The sequence below is a fragment of the Pleurodeles waltl genome, chromosome 12 (assembly GCF_031143425.1).
Source record: "Pleurodeles waltl isolate 20211129_DDA chromosome 12, aPleWal1.hap1.20221129, whole genome shotgun sequence".
Taxonomy (NCBI): domain Eukaryota; kingdom Metazoa; phylum Chordata; class Amphibia; order Caudata; family Salamandridae; genus Pleurodeles; species Pleurodeles waltl.
In genome coordinates this window covers 103307782-103330411 of record NC_090451.1, presented here as the reverse complement: position 1 = coordinate 103330411, position 22630 = coordinate 103307782, and positions in this window count along the sequence as shown.

Below are 22630 nucleotides of genomic sequence, written 5' to 3'. Positions count from 1 at the left end.
TGCCAGGCTTGCAGGGTAACCACTGTGTAAATAAATCCCCTATAAATTATTTTTACATAATTTATCTTATGTGGGTATCAAGAAATGCCAAACTGGTTCTGGACCGATCTTGGATTCCCAAGAAAAACATAGATTTGAATCCTTTTCATAGCCAAAAAAAATGCCAATGAAGCAACCCTGTAGAAGCCTCCTTGGGCACCACTGGTCTAGGTGAAAAAACACTCTATCGTCCAAACCCAGGTTTCCCGCTCTACTCTGAGTGGTCCAGATGGCAAGGCCACGTTTTCAAATTTTGAGTATCCACCCCAATAGAGATAATTCTGACTTCAAAACCATCAGCTAGTGGACAAATGTATGCACCGAAAAGACTCCGTCCTACAGAGTCCAGTCCTGAGCCAAGGGCTTTTATAAGACTATTAACCCAAGGCAGTGCTTTAAATGATTACAGACTACCAGCCCTTCAGTATTTCCATTTAAAACACAAAGCCAAGGTCACAGATGACAGTCCTCTGGAACCTATCCTGTGGGCCCATCTACCACTGAAGCTCTGTAACATCAACCTGCAAACATTTGAAGCCTCCTGTACAGTTAGTCTGCCTCTTCTGTTATTCTCCTTGTATACAGTCAATGTTTTTAAAAGTTAGGCCGGTATTGCCAATGTAAAGAAATAATTCATTTAAAAGTTTAACACACGGAAATATATGGCTGCCCCCTTTTCTTTGCTTCTAACTCTTTTGACCCCCTCATTCTCTGTGTTAAATGCCATGAAGGCGCCTCTTTGTGGCTTGTTTGGTTCTATAAAAGTATAGGTAAACACACTACAAAGGGTTGCATTTCTAGGGTATCTCATCCAGTCTGTAGGAATGAGGTAAAAACACTCCCAAGATGGTGGCCTTGCTGTGTCCTCTCTCCTGCAGTGACAGGCCTGGGAGGGTTGCTGTGGCACCAGGCATACAGCCACTACACTCCAACCCAAAACACATAGGTAAAAGACATTGGGGGTCATTACGAGGTTGGTGGACAGAAAACTCCGTCCACCAAACTCCTGACGGTGTGGCCTCCGCGGCGGCCTCCCCGCCGGAGCTATTATGGGTTTCCCGCTAGGTCAGCGGGCGGAAACCTATGTTTCCACAAACTGGCCTAGCGCGAAACAGGCTACAGCATTGTCTCCAGCTCGTAATTGAGCCGGCGGCAATGCTGTTGCCTGCAGGGTGCACCAGCACCCTCACAATGTTCACTGTCTGCAAAGCAGACAGTGAATATTGCGATGGTGCTTCCCAGGAGGGGCCCCGCAATGCCCATGGCACGGGCAGTGCAGGGATCCCCGTGGCCCCCTGCATCTGTTCTCCGCCAGCCTTTTCATGGTGGTGTTACTACCATGAAAACGCTGGTGGAGAACAAGGTCGTAATCCCCAGGGCAGTGCTGCTTGCAGCACTGCCCTGACAAATTAGGACCTCCGCCACCTCCAAACCGCCAGGATCCAAGATCTTGGCAGAGCTGGGGGTTCCCTGCCAGTCCAACTGCCAGGTTTGTAATGTGGTGGTCAGACCGCCGCATTGGCCGCAGGCCAGACCACCACCGTGAGTGTGGGGGTCTATAGACCGCCACACTCGTAATGATCCCCGTTGTCATTTACAGCGCCAATTGCTCTAACTCACAAATGCGAGACCTATTGCATTGTAAATATTTGTTTACTTACTGCTTCCCACTTTTCCTTGTGGGATTCCTCATCGGACTTGTGAGGTTCCAGCAGTAGTTGCAAGAACTTGATAGAAGAATATTCTATAGCATGTTGGGCTCCTACTAATGATCAAATAGCCTTTTCTCTCTTTTTGTTTATTTCCCCTTACATTTGGTCGTACAACTAGGAACGCCGCAATACACTTTGATGTTATCCCTGGATCTTTTTTTATTCATTTGTAGGCAAAGACCAGCTGGCCAAATGCTAAAACTTGAAACTTGACTTGCCTTTGGGCATTTCATTATCTACACTGATAACTATACTTACGATATGATTACTGCTGCCTGAGGGCTGGACATATACAGAAGGTGTAACCTGCCTGTTTTCTGATCCTCTACCTTGTCCCTAATTTGAGCAGTGGCACTGCTATATGAGCCTGCAGGATTTGTCTAGCTCTGCTATCCATGGCCTGTGATTGTGAGGTTTGCATAAGTTTTAATTTTCTGTCCTTCCCTTCCAATATTTTCACTCATAAATATATGACTGAGAATCTACTTGGAGTGCAAAACACTCAAGAACATCAAATGCTAAAGTAAGCAAAGACGTTAGATACATTTTTCAAAATATATTAATATATTGGTCAATTTCCAGACCGAGATGTTTGAACTGTTTGTAATACCTATGTCTCTGTAGCCATTTCTTTATTGAGAATGTGCTGGAAAATCTAGTTTTGTCATATTTGCTTCAGAGTTTACGTGGACAGACTATACCCCTGACAATTCTTGGAAATGATCTCTATCTGGCACACCACGAAAGTATGGGGATATTTAATTAGTATCCTCTCAAAACCTCTGGATTTTGACATTTTGGCCCTCATTACAACCTCAGCGGTCTTTCAAAAAAACCGCTGGGGTTGCGGGAGACAGAATGCCGCCAGTATTTCTGGCTCCCTATTATGACTTTTCCGCTAGGCCAGCAGACGGTAACAGTGTTACCGTCCGCTGGCCCAGCAGAAAAGTCACATCAACATTGCTGCCGGCTCATATAGAGCTGGCGGCAATGCTGATGTGCAGCGGGTGCAGTAGCACCTGTTGTGAATTTTAGTGCCCGAAATTCGGGCAGTGAAATGCGCAACGGGGCTATGCCTGGGGGCCCCTGCACTGCCCATGCCAAGCGCATGGGCAGTGCAGGGGCCCCAAGGGGCACCCCAAGGCCCCCTTACCATCAGCCTTTCCATGGCAGTGTTTACCGCCGTGGCCCGGCTGATGGTCAGGGACTCATAATACCCAGGGCAGCGGTGCTTGCACTGCTGCCCGGGAGGGGGGTGGCGATATGGCCGTGGCTATTGCGCCACGGTCATAATAGCTGGAGTAACACCGCCTGCCTGTTGGCGGTGTTACTGCCAGCTTACCGCCGGCCGCCAGGGTCGTAATGAGGCCCTTTGTTTGGAAATTGTGCTGCAAAATGCATTCACCATTTTGAAGTCGGGCACCCCTGCTTGCTGTGCACATTTAGGGCAGTTATTTGAGCCCCGCCCCCCCCATGCTTTAAAATTTCACCGGTCACATTTACTTGCACTGTGACTGGTAACGCGCTGCTTACAAATTACAGTGAATTTGCCCTCCGAAAGAAAAACCTGTCCATATAATTCGGATTCTCGCTGTGAAGCAGCCGGGACCTCTGGTGGAATCTGGCTATTGAACTAACGGCCAGTCCCGGATATGAGGCTCAGCCCCACAGTCTGCCCTAAGACATAGCTCCTCAAGGACCAAAAAGTCAAAATGGGAGGTGGTGGGGAGATGGTTTGTAGAAATGTATAGAAATGATGAAGGTGGCGGCAAAGGGGCGCCCTGCGCCGATGGAGAGTGAGGCTGTTTGTCCAAGAGAGCCACAAAAGGAGTATTTTTAAAGGAAGCCCTCCTTGTGAAACAAGGAAGTGGGGCCGGGGTTAAAGTACTGTTTGAAAACCAGAGTTGCACAACTGACTCTCTTAAATATGATTTCCAGTTCTCCTTATGCGAGCAAGCTGTGCTGTGCAGGGGAATTTTTCATTTTTTGTAATCTGGAAGACATCCTCAGTGATCCCTTAAACCACAACACATCCCTTCCTTCTGCTTTATTTACCCAGCGGAAGCCTTTCCCCTGAGTTCCGGTGCAGAAGGGGCGGAGTCTACTGGCCCCCAGTGACCACAAACCACAAGAACGTGGAGTGAGATTCCTACATAATGTCAGGGGCAGAGGACAATGCTTAGGTTTGCATCTTCAGCAAGAAGTGGAAAATCCCCAAATACACATTGCTCTCAGTTGCTTATACTAATGAGTTGTTCTATGTTTCACTTTTTTGTACCTTTCGAAACATTATTTCGTTTTTGATTTGCACAATTCTTTTTGGCTACTTTGTGTGCTTGTAATTTGTAACAAATCATACTAAACTGTCTGGTTACAATTCACCAAATGCACTTGTGGCTTTCCTTCTCTTAGTGCAGACATTAGCGACAGACGTTTTACCTTCACCTCAGATGTTTTCCAAACGTTTATTGTGAGAGAGCCCTTCAGCCTCCTGGTAGATTTATATTTAAACCCAAACAAATGTGTGCCATTGTTAGTTTGCTAATGTGCTTCATGCAGCACTATTTGCAACTGAATTTCCCAGACAACGAGGAGAGTTGCCACCTCCCTTGCACAGACGTCTTTAATTTCATGCAATTAAAAACATTATGGGGATCATTCTGACCCCCGCTGGCAGCAGATGCCGCCGGCCTGGCGGGAACCGCCAGAAGACCGTACCGCGGTCAAAAGACCACGGCGGTCATTCTGAGTTTCCCACTGGGCTGGCGGGCGACCGCCAGAAGGCCGCCCGCCCGCCCAGCGGGAAACCCCCTTCCACGAGGATGCCGGCTCCGAATGGACCCGGCGGAGTGGAAGGGGTGCGACGGGTGCAGTTGCACCCGTCGCGATTTTCAGTGTCTGCCACGCAGACACTGAAAATCTATGTGGGGCCCTGTTAGGGGGCCCCTGCAGTGCCCATACCAGTGGCATGGGCACTGCAGGGGCCCCCAGGGGCCCCACGACACCCGTTCCCGCCAGCCAGGTTCTGGCGGTGAAAACTGCCAGAACCAGGCTGGCGGGAAGGGGGTCGGAATCCCCATGGCGTCGCTGCTTGCAGCGCCGCTGTGGAGGATTACCTGGGGCAGCGGGAAGCCGGCGGGAAACCGCCGGCTTCCCTTTTCTGACCGCGGCTTTACCGCCGCGGTCAGAATGCCCCCGGAAGCACCGCCAGCCTGTTGGCGGTGCTTCCGCGGTGGTTGGCCCTGGCGGTCCATGACCGCCAGGGTCAGAAGACCCCCTATGTGACCCAATGTCTTTTAAAATGCAGCATGTGAAATGCTTCAAAAAGTCCTTAAGAACCCAAGTAGTCCGTAAATTAGACACATAAGACAATGGTCCATACTGTATTTCAAAATTCAATTCGTGGCTAAATAAAACCCAAATTACTTTTAGCCTAAACTTGGACTTTTGGTGTAAGTTTACCTTTGTGGATCGTTCCCCAAGATACTGGCCCAACGCCAGTCCTATCGGGCAATATAATGATAAATAAAATCATGGCAGCATTCTCCCTGACTACAGCTGCTATCAGGGCCAGTGGCCAATACACAAACCCCCTTGCACTGGTGAGAGGCACAAGAACGGGGCAATTAAATGAGTTGAGAATGGAGAAGGATATGGGAGTGAGGTAAAGGAGAGTCGGGTGCAGAAAGAGGAGAAAAGGGCTTGGATGGAGCCAATGGGAAAAACGATGAGAAGTGGAGCGTTGGATGAGGGGAGAAGAGGTGAAACAGTGCCATATGGGGTGATGTGTGGGTAGATGCAGAGAGCAGGGTGGCTATACATACTGTGCACTGAAAGGACTTCAAGTACTTCTAGGCAGAATACATCAATATGTTTCGTACTGTGAACCCATTTTAAATATTGACATAATGACATTACTTACAGAAATGAATTATCAAGTGACCAAAGGCAGAAAGGTCTTAGAGAGTTGAAGCACGTCACTGAAAGTCACTTATGTGTTACATATACCTGCACTGTACATTAATATTTGGAATACTCTAGTAAGAATCCAGACAGGTTTTGTCACTTGCTTGATGAATGTCTGGCACCTAGGCTGCTGTAGAAGCTATACCAATGAGAACTTCATATTAAAATAAAGTTTTACCGTAGGAGCACTCTAACAGCAGAAGAGAGCACAACCATGCTCACAAGAATCGAGTATACGCGCAGATCAGGTTAACACATTTATAGTGATGCAGGTCATCCATGAACCACAAAACTTTTTTGTACTTTTGCAGGCGGCCCTGAGCATGCTCAATGGGAGCCCTTATAGACTGTCCATGTCGCAAGTCCATCCATTATCGTTCGGTGCTAGTTTGATGCGCCAACTCAGTGCAACGTCCCATTGTAAGTCTCGCTTCAGACAACACATTTGCGACGTATTGGGCTTAGAGGTTGCCCATTGAGCATCGCTGGTTCGCTTCATCATCACTCTCATTTGCTGGCTTTGTATTGGTCAGTTGCTCTAGGCTTCTTTCCACTTCATTTGTTTGTCCCTCCCCTGGTGCATGGACCCGATACTTGTGTCCTTTCACAGCTCTGCTCAGTTTTTTGAGGCCCGACCTGTGCTTTGTGTTTAACCTTCTCTCCCCACCCCATTCAGCCAACCCATCGACCCTCCTCTGTCTGTTGCGTTGACCTGCTACCTCCCATCCCTCCTGTTATCCATGTTCCCCCCACACATTGGTCCTCCGATGTCCGCGTTGCCCCTGCCCCCCAACCTTCTTCCATTGTTCATGTTGACCTCACCACCTACCAAAACAAACTAAAAGCACTGCGGCATGGCCACTGCAGGCTGCTTTTTTCCCACACTGTGCATTGTCTGTGTTGCCACCGGCACTCAGCAATTAAAATAAACTTTCAGCCATGCTGCACAGCAACCACCCTGCTTTACAGCATGGCTAAAAACATTGACAAAGCCAATACATTGCTTTGGCAAGACCTATAGGCTTTACCAATGCTTGTTTCAATTAGCTTAATTTGTGTGGCTCACAGCCTGACTTCAGTCATGCGCAGTATGACCTGATCCCACAACAACAGCAACCCTATGTGTAGTAACAAACCTACTGTTGAGCCTCTGTGGTTCCAATAAGACTGTCTGTTCTTCTGACTCTATTGGAGAGTTTTACAAGTAACTCTGCATGACAGCCCCTAACTCTCTCTGGTGTTCACAACACGATGCACACTCATGCCTTCAGGAAGATGGCTGGTTTCCAGGACAACAAGGGGTGAACTTATGTTACAACATTGGCAGCAGTGTGTCCCACAAACAAGTGGCGCAATCACACCACAGGACCAAAGCAAAGTGCACTCTTAAGCAACTTACTCTGATGCTGACAGTCTGAACTAACAAAGGGCCAATCGCACGGACTTCATTTTTTGGTCCTCCTAGCTCATGAGCTGATTTAGACAGCTCATAAGCACACAGGACAGTCTACAGGCAGTTCCACCTCTAGACAGATTCTGTCCCTTGCTCGGTCTTTCTCCTGGAATGGAACACATACCGTCCACATAAAATCAAAATGAGCCTGAGAGCTGGCTTGCACAACCAACATATATCTTCAACTGTGAAAATTGGTGCCAGGCCACGTAGCCAGTCAAAACCGGTGTAAAATCGTCTCTAGGGCCCTCAATACGAGTAGCAGAATTTTACCCAGAGAAATAACTTTGGATGCAATTCCACCACCTCGTAATTCCAAGCCTCTCCATGCCTGGCATTAAGGGATCTGCAAACCTCCACACCAAATAATTCCAGGCCTGGAGACCTCGGGTCTGTCTATACTGCTGCAGGGACAGGAGTTTCTGCCAGCTTCACGGCTAAAATGCAGAGCCTTTTTCACCCTAGTACATCACATTATATTATTTCAGAGAAGTTTTTTTTTAAAATCACTAGTTTCAAACATGAATTAACAAACTTTCATTCTTCCCCCCACCCTGACAATAATGTCAACAGTGAACTAAGATGCAAGTCAGTTAAGTCCACTCTTTGGGCTGTGTTCCTATTATATATGAAAAACATTAAGGTTTATTCATTCAAAATCAGAAGAAGGTTGTGTACTATGCACGTCCAGAAGTCTTATATATGATAATGACAAAAAGAAGGGAAAGTGAAATTCAACAATTGCTTAGGATCACTGTTTGGTAAAGTAGGGGAAGCCAGGATTAATACCAGGTTTTCTGGTTTCATATTGTGCAGTTCAGCCACTGGATGTAAATGCTTTGCTTTGCTTCCCCTACCTACACCCACCTTACAGGCACATCCCCACCCTCCTTCCCTACAGCCACCATGCTAGCATCAATGCGGACCTCGGTCACAGCACAGACAAAACCTTTTGGGCTCTGGGAAAATGTTTGTGACTACCCATTTGTCAAATGCTTGTGTTGTAACATGGCAGCTTCCTTTCCTCAGGTGACATATCCTTTAGGGGATTCCCAGTCTGGTGTCATCCAGCACATAGTGTACACCACATCATGCTATGAACAGTAGCTTAGAAAAGATGCATTGGGACCTGATGCAAGCATGCAAAATGGGAACACCTTTCTCCCAGCTCGGTGATAGACATGGTGCTCACCCATCTTAAGGTTGGTCACTCTGGGCCAGGTGCTGTTCTGGGGACTAAAGACAGGGTGCCACTGTGCAGTGACTTGGACCCTGCATACAAAGGAAGTCATTAATTCATCCACTCAGCCATTTACTCACTTGTCCATTCACCCTCCCACACACCCACCTTGTCACTCACCCATTGAACTACCCTTTCATTCACTTACCAGTACCTCTAGCTACCTGCTCTCCCTCTACTCGTACTTCCACCCTTGACCCATCTACCTGCTCTCCTGTTTACCCTCTACTCTCTCATACATTAACACACCCATCTCACTCATGCTCATCCAGCCACTCATACATCTACCTGTTCATTCATCAACCTCTTAGCTGTTTCTGTTGGTCACAGGGATGCCGATTTGCTCACATAATCAGGATCTCATGTGCTTGAGGTTTGCCCTAATTATTGGCCTGCTGTCGCTTTTCAATCAATCAGTCAGGAAATATAAAGACCGGCAAAGCATCCTTGAGGGTCTCAAGGCACTGGAGTTGCTAGCTTCTTTGCTGTGCTCTTTTTATTTGAACAGCCATGTTTTGGTTCCTTTTCTGAATTCCCAGAGTGATGCAGTGCTCCTGAAGTGCAGTGGAAGGTCGTTCCAGGCTTTGGCCACCAAGTGAAAGAAGAAGCGTCCTCCACTGTTGGATCAGCGGATCCGTGGGGGGTGTCTGCGAGGTAGAGGGAGACTGATCAAAGGTGTATGGTCCTTTGGTGGAAGGTCATTCATTTGTTGATGTATGTTGGTTTTTCGTTGTGCAGGGCTTTGCAAGCTTGGGTCAGCATCTTGAACTGGCATCTCCTCTGGATTGGGAGCCAGTGTAGCTTCTTGAGGTGCGGACTGATGTGAGTCCATCTTTGGAGGTCAAGGATGATCTTGCCACTGAGTTTGTATTGTCTGTAGTGTATTCAGGAGGCGTGCAGTGACTCCTGTAGAATGAATGTTACCGTAGTCCCGCCTGCTGGTGACGAGGGCTTGATTGACAGTTCTGGTGTTGATTAGGAGCCACTTGAAGATCTTACGGAGTATGTGTAGTGTGTGGAAGCAGGGGCACAAGATTGCGTTTACCTGTTTGTGCATAGATAACTTGCCGTCCAAGATGATGCTGATGCTGCGGGTGTGGTCTGCCAGGGCAGGGGAAGGGCCGAGTTCAGCAGGCCACAAGTGTCAGATGAGGACTTCCATCTTGTCCGTGTTGAGCTTGAGACAATAGTCCTTCATCCATTCACCAATGTTCATCATAGATCTGTGGAAGTTGCTTCTTGTGGTGGAGGAGTCTTCTGACAGTGAGAGGATGAGCTTGGTCTCATCAGCATGTGAGATGATGTTGAGTCTGTGCAATCTGACAGTGCTGGCTGGGGGGCGTCATGTATGTGTTGAAGAGGTTGGGGTTGAGGGATGATCCTTGTGGGACACCACAGATGATCTTCTTGGGTTCCGAGGTGAATGGTGGGAGATGGATTCTCTGGGTTCCTCTGGTGAGGTATGAGGCGATCCATTTGAGGGCGTCTCCCTCGATTCTGATCTGGTGGAGTCTGTTGATCAAGATGTGGTGGGAGACGGTGTCCAAGGCAGCTGACAGGTCCAGGAGAAGGACAGTTTCATGTGTCTGGAGTATGCAAGGTTCTTCTTTGGTTGCCTGTCTTTCTCAACATGTGAAATGTTGTCCCGTATTCTTCTGGGGAGATAACAGCACTTTTTTGTGATGAAGTAATGCTTACACAGTTTCTGAGTCAATATTAGCCACTGGTGTAAGATTAACACGTTTACTGTGAATTAGAAGAGCAAGAATGCTTATAAAATGGAGGCAGGCTGCCGATACCCGGTAAGAAGACTACAAGGCTAAGCATGATGTCCTTTTAGTGTAAGGAAGCATCATCTTTTTAGTACCCATCTTTGGTGTGATTGCAAGTCCCACCACCAGGAACCCTTGAATAATGCTGCTGTCACTGGTGACTCCAGGTGTGGGCACCACATTCTAAATAAGGATACTAGAACCAGCACAGTACTCAGGGGGTAGCAGTCAGGTTGGGACACAGTATGGCACGTGTGACCTCAAAATAATTCCAACTAAACCAGGCAAGGACCTGGAAGGAGGACCACAAAGATCCTGTGAGGGCTTCAAGCACTTGGTGCAATACCACAGATGAGCAACGAGGACTGCACACAATATGGCTGATGAGGCCCCTAATGCTAGTATTCATACTCAAAGTGAGACACTGCAAACTAGACAACATTCCAGGTGAGCTCTGCATAACTGCATGCATGTGTGTATGCGTGTGGTTGTGTATGTTGGTACTGGCATAGCGTGGGCCTAACCAAAAGGCAATGGAGCATTGCGGAGGGCCAGCTGCCATGAGAATGATCCATGATGGAGTCAGGCTTACTGTTGTCAGTAAAGGAACTGTCTCAGGTATGGAACTCCATTACTGGGGTCAGGGCTATAGATGAGTCATCTCTGAGGGTGGGTACATTTCTAATGCAGACTCTCTCACCCTAGTTCTTTTAGCTCACCCCACAGGTCCTTTATATTGTTCCACCTTTTTGAGGACATCCATTGTTCACACTCAAAGGTGCTCATGACAAGGAAAGTTTGCACCGCTGCCAGTTCCATGTCATTAACCTGGAACCATTAATTACTTCAAGATTAATCGAGGGTGATTACGATGTGGGCAATTGCTTTGGGGGCATATTCATTTTATTCTTCTTTGGCATTGAGGATTCATAATTTTGTTGTATCCTAAATTAATTGAGCTCCTCCAACCTTTTGCTATGTTTACAAATGAGACCCCCTGCGTTTCCTTTAATGTTTTTATTATTGTAACACCATCCTTAATATATTATGCTTCCATGTCCTTTCTTTATGTTTTTTGTCTTCATTTTTTCCCTGTCCCAACTTTTATTTGTCCTGCTTTTTTACCATTTTTTTGTCCCGGGTTTTAAGCACATTGTGGTAGGTAAACGCTTTCCTGAAATTCCCCCTTCTTTTCTTTTAGTGATTTACCGTCCTAACTCTGTGCACATGCAATATAAGAGTGTTTATCATGCCTTCCAACTTTGTGGTGTCGTAGGGAGATAAACGGTGTGTGTGATGTCATATCCGCTACCCGTAGGATTTCAGTGAAGTGACGTCACGGAGCACAGCTGTGCACTATGTACATTCTATGTGCCGGCAGATCGCAGGCATGAATTCCAAGAGTCAGCATAGAAACCCGCAACAGCACCGGATCCCAGAAGTATACACTTGGAAACCTTTGTGAATTTCTAAAATTCACAAATTTGCACATATGTGAGGGTGTAACCCTATTGTTGCAGACCTCCTCTTTTCGGGTCTGGCTTGAGCCATGACCTTTTGACTTAGGATTTCGTATTATACATATAGTATACTTACTCATAGTGGCTTTCAGCCAGCCCTCTTCATCTATTGGTCTGTTGTTTCGTCTTCCACGTTTTTCTTACAGCAGGAGACAATGGATCAGCCCGTCGCAGCCTTTGGCTAACCTCACTGTGAGTGACAGCAGTCAGCTCTTTCACAACGACACATCCGCACACGAAGTAGTTCCTTCCAGTGCCATGGCCTACTCTGGCAATGTACACTTTTTGAGAACAAAAACATATTTTTGCTCTCAGACAATGTTTTTTTTCTTCCTTTACCGTCGGTGTTTGTGCTGCAGATAGCCTTATCCTCCCGGCTGTCCGCAGGCAGGCCGTCTGTCCTCGCCCTAATGAGCAATAACACAGCGGAGATAACAAGGCCTGTGAGGGTCATTGGCATTTAATGAACAGACGCCTTTGCTAATCCGAACCGGATGCACTCGCGGTCGGGCGCTCTCTCCTGGGGACAGATCCCTGGCGGGGAGGGCTAATCATTTATGGCACGGAGGCTATGTGTTTATTCTAGCTGCTGCTTCATGGAGGATTTCAGAGATGTTGAAAATGTCCCTTCAGGAGGAGAGCAGTGTTTAATTTGTGCAGCTGGTTGTGGGCAGGGTACACGGTGGGCCGGCTTTAGGGCTGTGCGAGCGGTGCGGCCTCACCGGGTGCTGACTTCGGAGGGGGCGCTGTGTTTAGCAATAACTTCCACAACTTGCGATTTAAAAGCACCTGCTGAAAAGTTCATTGTGCATCCAGCCTCCAGGAAGCTATTAAAATGTCAAGAGACCTCTTGTGATTAATGTTCCTGCTAGAGAGAGAAATGGGAGTTTTGTCTAGGGGCAGCTTTGACTGCCATAAAGTAGCATAGAGGGTTAATATGCCTGCTTCAAAAAACAGAATGATATTTGATAGCTGAGTGGGTTAGTAAAGCCAGACTTTACAAGCACTTTAAAACAAATGAATGTATGTGAAAAGGGGGGCTATGGAGAGATGAGGGGCACATTTTCCGCGTGGAAGTGACGGAATCCGTGGAGGTGGTCGGGGGAGAGCGCCAAAAAAGACTGTTACCCAGGGCGCCACCAGCACTAAAGCCGGCCCTGCGTTCACCCGCACTCCTTTTTGGGGGATCTGCACTTATTTTTTCTCATCAGACTTTCACCCAGAGCAAGAGAGAGAAAAAAAACACAAAGAGGAAAGAAGGAGGGAGGGAAAAAAGGAAAAACATTAACAACTGAAAGGAACCAGGGATTTAAAAAAATAGCCTCCAAGAGTGAGCGAGGGGGGGGGAATGTCTGGTGTGCATCTGCCACGAACTTCTGAGCAAAGCTTTCCCCCCCACTTACTCTTTTACAAATTAAGCACTGATCATAGGGCAGTTAGTTGGATCCTGCCACAGCACTGACCATCACAGGCTGTCACAGGAGTCTGCAAGGGGCCCTGTCAAAGCTCTTTGCATCAGAAGCTGTCAAAGGGCTGACACTTGGCCCTGCACCAGCAATGAACATCAGGGCAGTAACAGGGACGTGCACTGAGCCCTGTCAGAGCACTGGGCATAAGAAGCTATAACAGGGCTGTGCTCTGGACCCTGCTGCTGCACATCAGTGGTCATGAGAGGGAGGTGCACAGCACTGACCATCACAAGCAGTCAAAGGAGTGTACATGGGACACTGTCAGAGCACTGTGCATCAGGAGCTCTGACAAAAGTGTACACCAGGCCCAGTCACAGCACTTAATTTGTGCCGGTGTTTGCCGCTGCGCAGCACCATCACTTATTTGTAAATTCCTTCACGTATTTATGAGAACCCACCACATGATGGCGCTGTGCATGTAGTTTTTAGCAGAGTTCATTTGTGGACATTAACTAGTTGGTATACCTTGAAAACATGGTAAAACTAGGACCTCAACCTACAGTTTAAGCTGACATGTTGGTACTGCCAGCTGCAGTGCACCCGGGTGAAATACCGTGGGCTCTGGCACTTAAGTTTTCACAAATTGAGCACTGTGTCACAGGACTGTGCAATGCAAATGACCACAGCTCTCATGTGCCAGTGTCACAGCACTGTGCCTGAGGCGCTTCTGTAGGGCTGAATATCTGGTATTGTCACAGCACTTTGGATTTAGAGCTGTTGCTGCACTGCACATCGGTCCCGGTTACAACACTGTGCATTGTGAGCTGCAGCAGGACTCCACAGTGGACCCATCAAAAGACAATTGTCTTATTTCAGAGAGGGTGGCAGCTATATGCATTGATCCCTCGCTAAATTGAATACTGAGGGCGGTGATATTACATTTCAAAACAGCAGTTTAGAGTTTGTGTTATTTACATTACACACATCAGAGGCGCCTTGTAACACATGCCTTAGCAACCTCTGCAGTGTAGGGGGGCCCAACCCTTCAAGGGGGACCCACTCAGTCCAAACCCAACAAATAGCAGTGAAGTATTTGAGACTTGGGGGTCCCTTCTCACATTTTGCAGGGAGGTGCCATCATTTTGGGTCACGCCCCTGAGATGCATTGCACCTTCCACGCACCTTCAGCACGTCCAGGTCAGAAGGATGCTGCAAAGGCATAGCTGTAATATATATTTTAGATATCCTTTTATTGTTTTTAACTTATGTAACAATTCTTCAATGACAGATACTTAGAGGATAGACATATAGACATAGGGTTTATGTCGAACTTAGGAGGAGAAAATATCATTATATTGTCAATTTAAAAGAAAAATCCAATTGTGAATGAATCCTATTAATATAGAACGCAGTATTCATGTGGTCACCAGCAGCTTCAAACAGACTGTATTTTTAGTTATCGGAGAGGTCACGCACCGGGGTGAAACTGAAGGGGGGTGTTTGGGGTGTTGCACCCTCCTAATAAATGTATTATTTAATAAATAGTTGGGTAAAGGAGGTTTCAGTTGGCAGTGCTTAATTTGTAAAAAGAATATGTGCCAGGGCCCTCTTCTCGAGGCCCCCACCTCTTGCACCTCCCATTGCTAATACCGGTACTGCAAATGACAGTACCTACTGCTAAAAGTGTGACAATTTAGACTAGTCCCCAAAGCTACTAGTATGCTTTGAGTGGCAGGTATTAGTTCTTTTTAGTGTTTATTGAGTTAATAAACAACTGTTGTTCTCCTCATCTCTAAATTACACAAACAATGCCATCATGTGGCAGCTGTCATAAGTGCTGGTGTTGTCAATTACGTGCTGAGCACTGGAAACCACCGGATCAAATTAAGCAGTTTGTTGGGTACGGTAAGATGTCTGTTCAGTTTCACCTGGGATTTTTAAATACTTGGACAAAACCACACACACACACACACACACATGTCTCTGTTTTCAAAAGTATTAAAACATGGTTATCTTACAAAATAATGTGTTTTAAGTACCCCTCACAATCCGCACTCCTTTTCCTTTCCTCTCATGTAATGATTAACATGATGTGCCAGTGTGATTGTCAGAAAATCTGAAGCTCTGTCCAGTCTTACTAGCCAAGCTATGCCCCTGGTCACGCACACCCTTACACCGTTTGGAAGTCTGCACAAGCTTATTTAGCAAAAAAAACAAAGTGCACTGTTAATATACAAAGCAGCAGCATATCCGTTCAGCGAGCAGTGACCATCTAATGCTAACTCCTCCCCGTCTACATTAATTTTTGTAGATTTTCTACATACATTGCTTCTGGCAGAAAATTAGTCAATCTCACAGCTGTTACGAATATTAAAAGTACATTTGCGGTCAGTCTCTCATGATATAGAACCAAATAAACGAGTAAGCAAATTAATGACAGAGTTCTCCTTGTGCATAAGTTTAGTCAAATGGTGTATCATTCTGAGGTGGAATCCAGCTTGGGGCAGAGACTTCCCTACTAGGTTTTAAACCCAAAGTAGGTGTTGGAGGAGAGCAGATTCAGGATTTACCAAAAGCAGCCAGAAAAGGAGCATATAACACTTGTCAAAATGTGGACCTTTATTTCCCTCTGCCCATCAAAAATCACTCCAGTCTTCCGTCTTGGTCCCCTCTCCTCACTTCTGAGGAGAAAGGCTGTGGTATTGGGATAGTCGTACATTTGATAAGTGAATCCAGTGCTTCAGTTCCACAACCTTTACTGCTGTTGGTGTTACTTGTATCACTTTGTAGGGGCCAAGAAAATGTGGATCCTTCCACTGGTGCACAAAGATCTTCACAAAGACCTGGCATTCAGGATAGATGTTCTTCTGTGGTACTACTGGTAGGGCGGTGGAGTTTGCCTGTTGCAGCTGAACCTGCTTTGAGAAAACTTTCACAGCACGTGTTAATGCACTCATATATGTTGACATCTCTTGCCATACTAAATCAATTGTTTTTTTGTGCATCAGTATTTTTTCTATGGGGCACATAGCCCACGGGGATTAACCTTCCTGTGACTATTTGATGTGGTGTCAAATGATGGTCTGAAGAGGGAGCATTCCTTAGGGCAAATAGAGCTAAGGGCAAACAATAAATCCAATTTGCATTCAAGGTGGTGGATAATTTATGTATTTTATCCTTCAGAGCACCATTAAGGCGCTCAACAATTCCATTACTTTGTGGGTGATAGGCTGATACTAAAGAGTGTTGTATGCCTAATAATTTATTCATGTGCTCAAATAATTTGTTGGCGAAATGTTTCCCATTATCGGAGTGAATCCCTTTTGGAATTCCCCATCTTGGGAGAACTTCTTTAACTAAAACTTTTGCTGTACTTTTTGCATCTTTGCTGTGGCAAGGACCTGCCTCTATCCATCTTGAGAATGGACAGACAACTACAATCAAATGTCTCATGTTTTGGCATCTCTGAATCATGTCCACATAATCTATGTGTAACTCTTGAAAAGGGCCTTCGGGTCTTGGAATGGAGGATGATGGTGTAATTGGTGGTCTTGTGGTACCATACTGTTTACAAATGAGCCATCGATGTAAAAATATATCTATTAACTTAGGAAGATCTGGAACAAACCAATCTGCTGAAAGTATATCCAATAGTTTTTTCTTTGGTACATGTGATGGCAAATGTAATTGGGTCAGTGCTAAGTCCAACAACCTCTGTGGCATCACTAGCTTTCCTGTGTCTGTATGTCGATAAAGAAAATCACTTGAAATTATGCATCCTCTATTTTCCCAAACTTCTTTCTCTTCCATAGGAGCTGTTTCCTCTATGTGCTGTAAATGATGTGCTGCTAATGCGAGATAACATATGTCAGTATTATCAAAGTGCCCTTCTGTCACAGTACATATTCTAGAGGACATCTGTCCTGCTTCTTTAGCTGCTTTGTCTGCTATGTCATTACCTTGGGAAATAGTATCTAACCCACCAGTATGTGCTTGACATTTCACTATCGTTTTTGTCCCCCTTTCTTTAATTGTGAAACCAGTTCCTGTAGGAGGAGAACATGTGCTACTGGCCTACCGTCGCTATTCTTGAAACCCATCTCTCCCTTTTGCTGAGACCTGAGTGTACAGTGGAAGTGACATATGCTGAATCAGAAAAAACAGTAACATCATTTGGATGCACTATCTGTAAGGCCTGTATTAGAGCTTTCAATTCTGCAGCTTGTACTGAAAAATGGGATGGCAGTGGCATATACTGTACTACTGAATACATAACATTTGGTGGACCTCCTGTTTGTTTTACTACTGCTGCACCTGTGTCTCTTATCCCTGTGTGCTGTTCTATTAGGGGCGAACCATTAATATATAACATTCTGCTGTGTGGTAAGGGTAATTCTGAAGCATATATCTCTGTGTCTGATCAACTTCTGTCAATGGTTCCACTAGAAATTGAGCATGGTTCACTGTGTGAACACGGACAATTTTAATAGCGGCATTAGAAAGTATTACTTCATATCCAGATGCTCTCTGTGTAGTTAAGGTACCTTTTGCTCTTTGCAGAACTGCAAAAGGGGCATGTTCTGCGTTTAGTGTTGTGGGACTACCTGCTGTTATCATAGATGCCTTTTGCACCCTGAACGCAGCAGCAACAAGTCCTTGTTCGCATGGAAATTGTCCTTTCATTATCTCACCGAATTTTCCACTGAAATAGGCTATGGGTGTATGGCCCATAGGATACTTTTGTGTTAGTACTGCTGTCATGGTATCTCCATTGGTATGGGAGAACAGAAACAACTCTTTGTTATAATCCGGTGTTGCTAACACTGGGGCGGTGGCTATGCAGTTCTTTAATTCTTGGAATATTTGTTGCAATGGTGGTGTCCAGTGCAGTGTCATGGTCCCTTAAGTTGTGCCCTTTACCATATTTGGTAATGCATTTGGTGTTTGTTACCCTTATGACACACCCCGATGATAGAAGATATGCACTGTGACAAACCTTGTTAGCATTATATATTGTTTTCCCAAAAAGTTGTTATGAAAAGTTAACAACAAAGGATGTAGGTCTGACTTATTTATTGTGAAAAGCATATGTCAAAGCCAATAGGCTTTGCGGGTGGATTATTACACTCTGCTAAACCAGCAGAAAGATTACCAAAGTAGGAAAGGGTTTTGTTGTTGGATACCGTCTTTGATAAACCCTGTGTGTAGAAGATTGACAATGTGCTAACTCCTGTTATGCCCCCTTAAAATGGAGTATATATTGTGTTGCCAATTGTAATTGTGTTATTTTATGACATTATGCCTAATGACAGCCTTGTGAGAAATGTTTATGTATTAGAGGTAGTTATACTGACAAGTTAATGATAAAGGCCGTATGCCTGGTTGGTTCATTTGGAAACATTTACATCAGATTCCATAGGTCTGGTTGGAATGCCATGAAACGTTATGACAAAGGCTGTAGGGCTCATTATTTATTGTGAAAAGCTAATGTTAAAGCCAACATGTCTATAAGGATGGGTTAATATTACACTATATATGCACTATGCCCAATACCATTCCAAGATGCCTTCCAAGACCTACTTAATTTCTAATGTAAGTCTGTGCCCACCATGTTTAGGTGGTGGCATTTTTATTTTTTCTACTTTTTTGCTTTTAACTTATTTTGCACAGGCTTGTTGAGTTTGTCTGTGTGATGTGAGTCAGTGGGTGGATGAATGGATGCCGGGTTGTGGAAGGATGAGTGACAGAGAGTTTGTGCGATGAGTTGTTGCCTGCCTAAACCCACTAGCTGAACTTGAAATTTCAGATATAAGCCAGATCTAATGGATTGAAAGCAATGATTTCATTCTGACATTTTGATTGGTCAATTAATAACTGAGTTCCTTTATAAAGATTGCACCAACTTGCCATAGCCAAGAAATGATTCTCCTCAGTAAACACCATTTGAAGCATTTTACTCCAATCCACATTGCAGGAGTTTGTTTTGAAAAACATAAAATGATCAACAAAAGATATTTCATACCTCTGGCCTAAAGATTAACTTCATTGAGTATCTGCGGACAAGCAGGATATTCTGTTCTAGCAAATGGCTTGTACCTTGCTCTCCTACTTTAGGTGATAACTGCCTGTAAGAGACCTCTTGTAAATAATACTACATTTTATATGCATACACATATGGACAATAGAGGGAGATTGGGTTTTCGTTGTGCCTCCTTCTGTCATTGGATGTCATTTTTTTACGAGTTGCATTGGCCAGATGTGACATCCTTACAGCCATAGTATTTAATGGCCATAGATGGGGCTTTACGTAGTGCTCTGTGGTAATCTATTCACTGTACCCAAGATTATTCTTCTCCCTCACGTTCTCTAGCTCCAGAAGTACAAAGCCATTTTGAAGCTGTGAAGAGCCTGTGTCACAAAAACACAGAATGGCTTTTTTTTTAAAGTACTAACTCCGTTTTGCAATTCAGTAACAGGTTATCAAATCGTAAAATGGGCTTAGAATGGCATAGCCAATCGCTATTTGGAAGGGAAATGTTTAGGGCATCCCTTCCAAACAGAAATTCATTATAGTACTTATCAATGTTTTGAGACTGAAATCCGGCCGCAAAATATTTAAAAGTTACCGACTCCCGATAACATATTCACAAATGGGAAGGTGCCCACTTTGTGAATCTACAAAGAGCCTAAGGAACAACTTCTAACCCTCATATAAACTTTAAAAAGTTCACTTATTTAAATGCAATCTTAGACATGGTAGTCTGCTGACACCACTAGGTCACCATCCCAGTGATGGCATGAAATGATTGTGAGTTGCAATGTGTGCTCTGCCACATAAATACTGATGAGGAAGTTCGGCTTGCAAACCCACTTCGGTTCGGAATTTTGTGACCCAACCTTTCAGTACATATGTTGGGCTGCAAAATTATTTTTCATTCGAATCTGGGCCTTGTTTGTGAAGTGTTTAAAAGCTAAGAAGTGCCTATCGCAGGGAAAGCCAGTGGCCAGCTGGAGGACTACCAGCGGATCTAGTTCTGGAAAAATCTTGTGTGGTGGTTCCAAGGGCCACATGTACAAAGATCTGGTTTTGCAACTCGCAAATTGCAAGTCGCAAAACCGGATGTACAACAGTGTACTTTACACTGTTTGCAATTCCCAATGGCGTCGCAAATGACCTACCTCATGAATATTAATGAGGTGGGTCGCAATTTGCAACCCCATTGGGAGTGGCCGCCCTCTCAGGGATGGTGGCCTGCTGGAGACAGCAGACCACCATGTCTGTGACTGCTTTTGAATAAAGCAGTTTTTTTTTTAAATGCAGCCCGTTTTCCTTAAAGAAAAACGAGATGCATTTAAAAAACAAAAATGAAAAGTTTTCTTTTCATTTTTTTAGAGCAGGCAGTGGTTCGTGGGACCACTTCCTGTTCTGAAAAAATATTTTTGCTGCCACTCACAAAGGGGAAGGGGTCACATGAGGACCCCTACCCGTTTGCGAATGGGTTAGCACCAGTTTGAAACTGGTGCTAACAGTGATTGTTTTGTGACCACATTCACGGTCACAAAATAATGCTACATCGCACTGCGACTCTCAATTAGGAAGGGAACACCCCTTCCTAATTGCGACTCGCAAACCTATTTTGCGATTCAGTACATAGATTACTGAATCGCAAAATAGGCTCTGTACATACCAAAATGTTTTTTTCCTGTCGCAAACGGTCCGATTCTGCGAATCGGGCCGTTTGAGACAGGAAAAATGGTACGTACATGTGCCCTCCAAGCCTCAAACTCAGATGGTGTTTTACAAACCATGATAGAAAGTTGGGAGAGCGCGGAGAGGCCCTGGTGAACATTCTTTGGTGTCCTGCCGCCCTCCAGTGGCGCTTTGTGGCAAGACACCTATTCCCAATTTACTGGTGAATAATCACGCCAATTTTAATCCTATCGTTTTACATGACATTAAATATACTTTCTTGATAACTTGAATCTCTTCTCCGCATGTGTTCCATTTTTCTGATTGTTTGTATCTACTTATTGGTATTGGCGTGCAATTTCTCTGACTGTATTGTTAAACAAGTGAGTTGTGGTTCTGTTGTGCGCATAGATTACACATTTTGTGAGGGTATTGCCTTGAGACTTAAAAATATGAGCAAGTCTGTCCTTAGAGAAATCAGTTTGCCTCTAACGATTCACCTTTTTGGAAATAAAAGCTCAATTACGGTGACTTCATAGCTGCCAAGGTTTCAGATTGCTATGTGTGACATTTTCACAATTTTAGTATAATTATGAGTGACATTTTAACGACTATGCGTGACACTTTCTCGTGAGCAAAATCAAGCAATGAAGGCGAGGAGAAAATATAAATATCAGAAATTATATCCATTTTAGCAACGAGAAACTCTAAGTTCTATAAACGGCTGCAAAGCACCAGAAATGGAAGGGCCTTCACCTAGTGCCCTTGTAACCTGATCGTACTGTTAAACAAAATGTGTAACCATAAACACTGAACTATAAAAATCATTAGCTGAGCGTCCGCCCAGGGGTCCAACGCGCTGCCCATGCCGCTACCTGCGAGTTGCACCAGAGTGGCTCTAGTCTTGTCACCCCAACCCAAACACTAGACTAGTGCATTAATGCAGCTGAAAACTACAGGGAGCAGAGCAGACAGACTGTGTCACTGCACAGTTCTCAGTACATGGCAGTCAGCTCAGAATGAGGATCACTGACCGCACGCTAACCAAACTTTATTTATTACCATAGCAACTAGAAGATTACACCGCTCACTGTCACTCAAGCACTTCTGTCTTTGCCAGGCGAGCCGAGCGACTGGCGGGCCCGTGGCTGTAATGACTCGTGGACCAACTCCCCGCGCCAATGAACCGTGATTCTGGCTCAGCTTCAGCTTCACACACACACACTGGGCTGGTGACAGTGCTCAGCTCTGGGCTGCTAAGGAACCACTCTGTGGTTCACTCAGCCCCCGCCGGCACCTGTGGGGTCGGGTCGGCTGTCGGATACCACAGTGGTGAGAGCAGCGGGGTGTTCTGCCATATTGCCAGTGCCAGCAGGTTCACAGCGACTTTTTAAACAAAGTTTGAGAGTTGCAATTGGCCCAGTGAACAACACCCTACTCCCAAACAAACTTTTTATCTACATTCACAAATGGGACCCCTTCCTTTTTGCAAATGAGTTATCACCCCTCTAGAGAGAGTACCCAGGAGTTGGTCATTTTTCAGTGTTTTTTTGACCAGATTAGAGTCACAGAACTTTGGTAAAAAGAGTATCAAATTGGTATTTGGAAGGGACACTGAAAACACGCCCCTACCAAATGCCGCTTCCGTAGCCCTTTCTAAAAACATTATGCTATTTTGAAAAAGGGTTTTAGCATGCTGAACCCTCGGATTAACAATTCCGAGCATTTGCGAATGGTAACACCTTTCATACATCTGGCCCTAGAGCTGAGTATCCTAATTTACACTTTCTTCACTGCAGACAAACCAACATAGTGATAGGTGCTGTGGC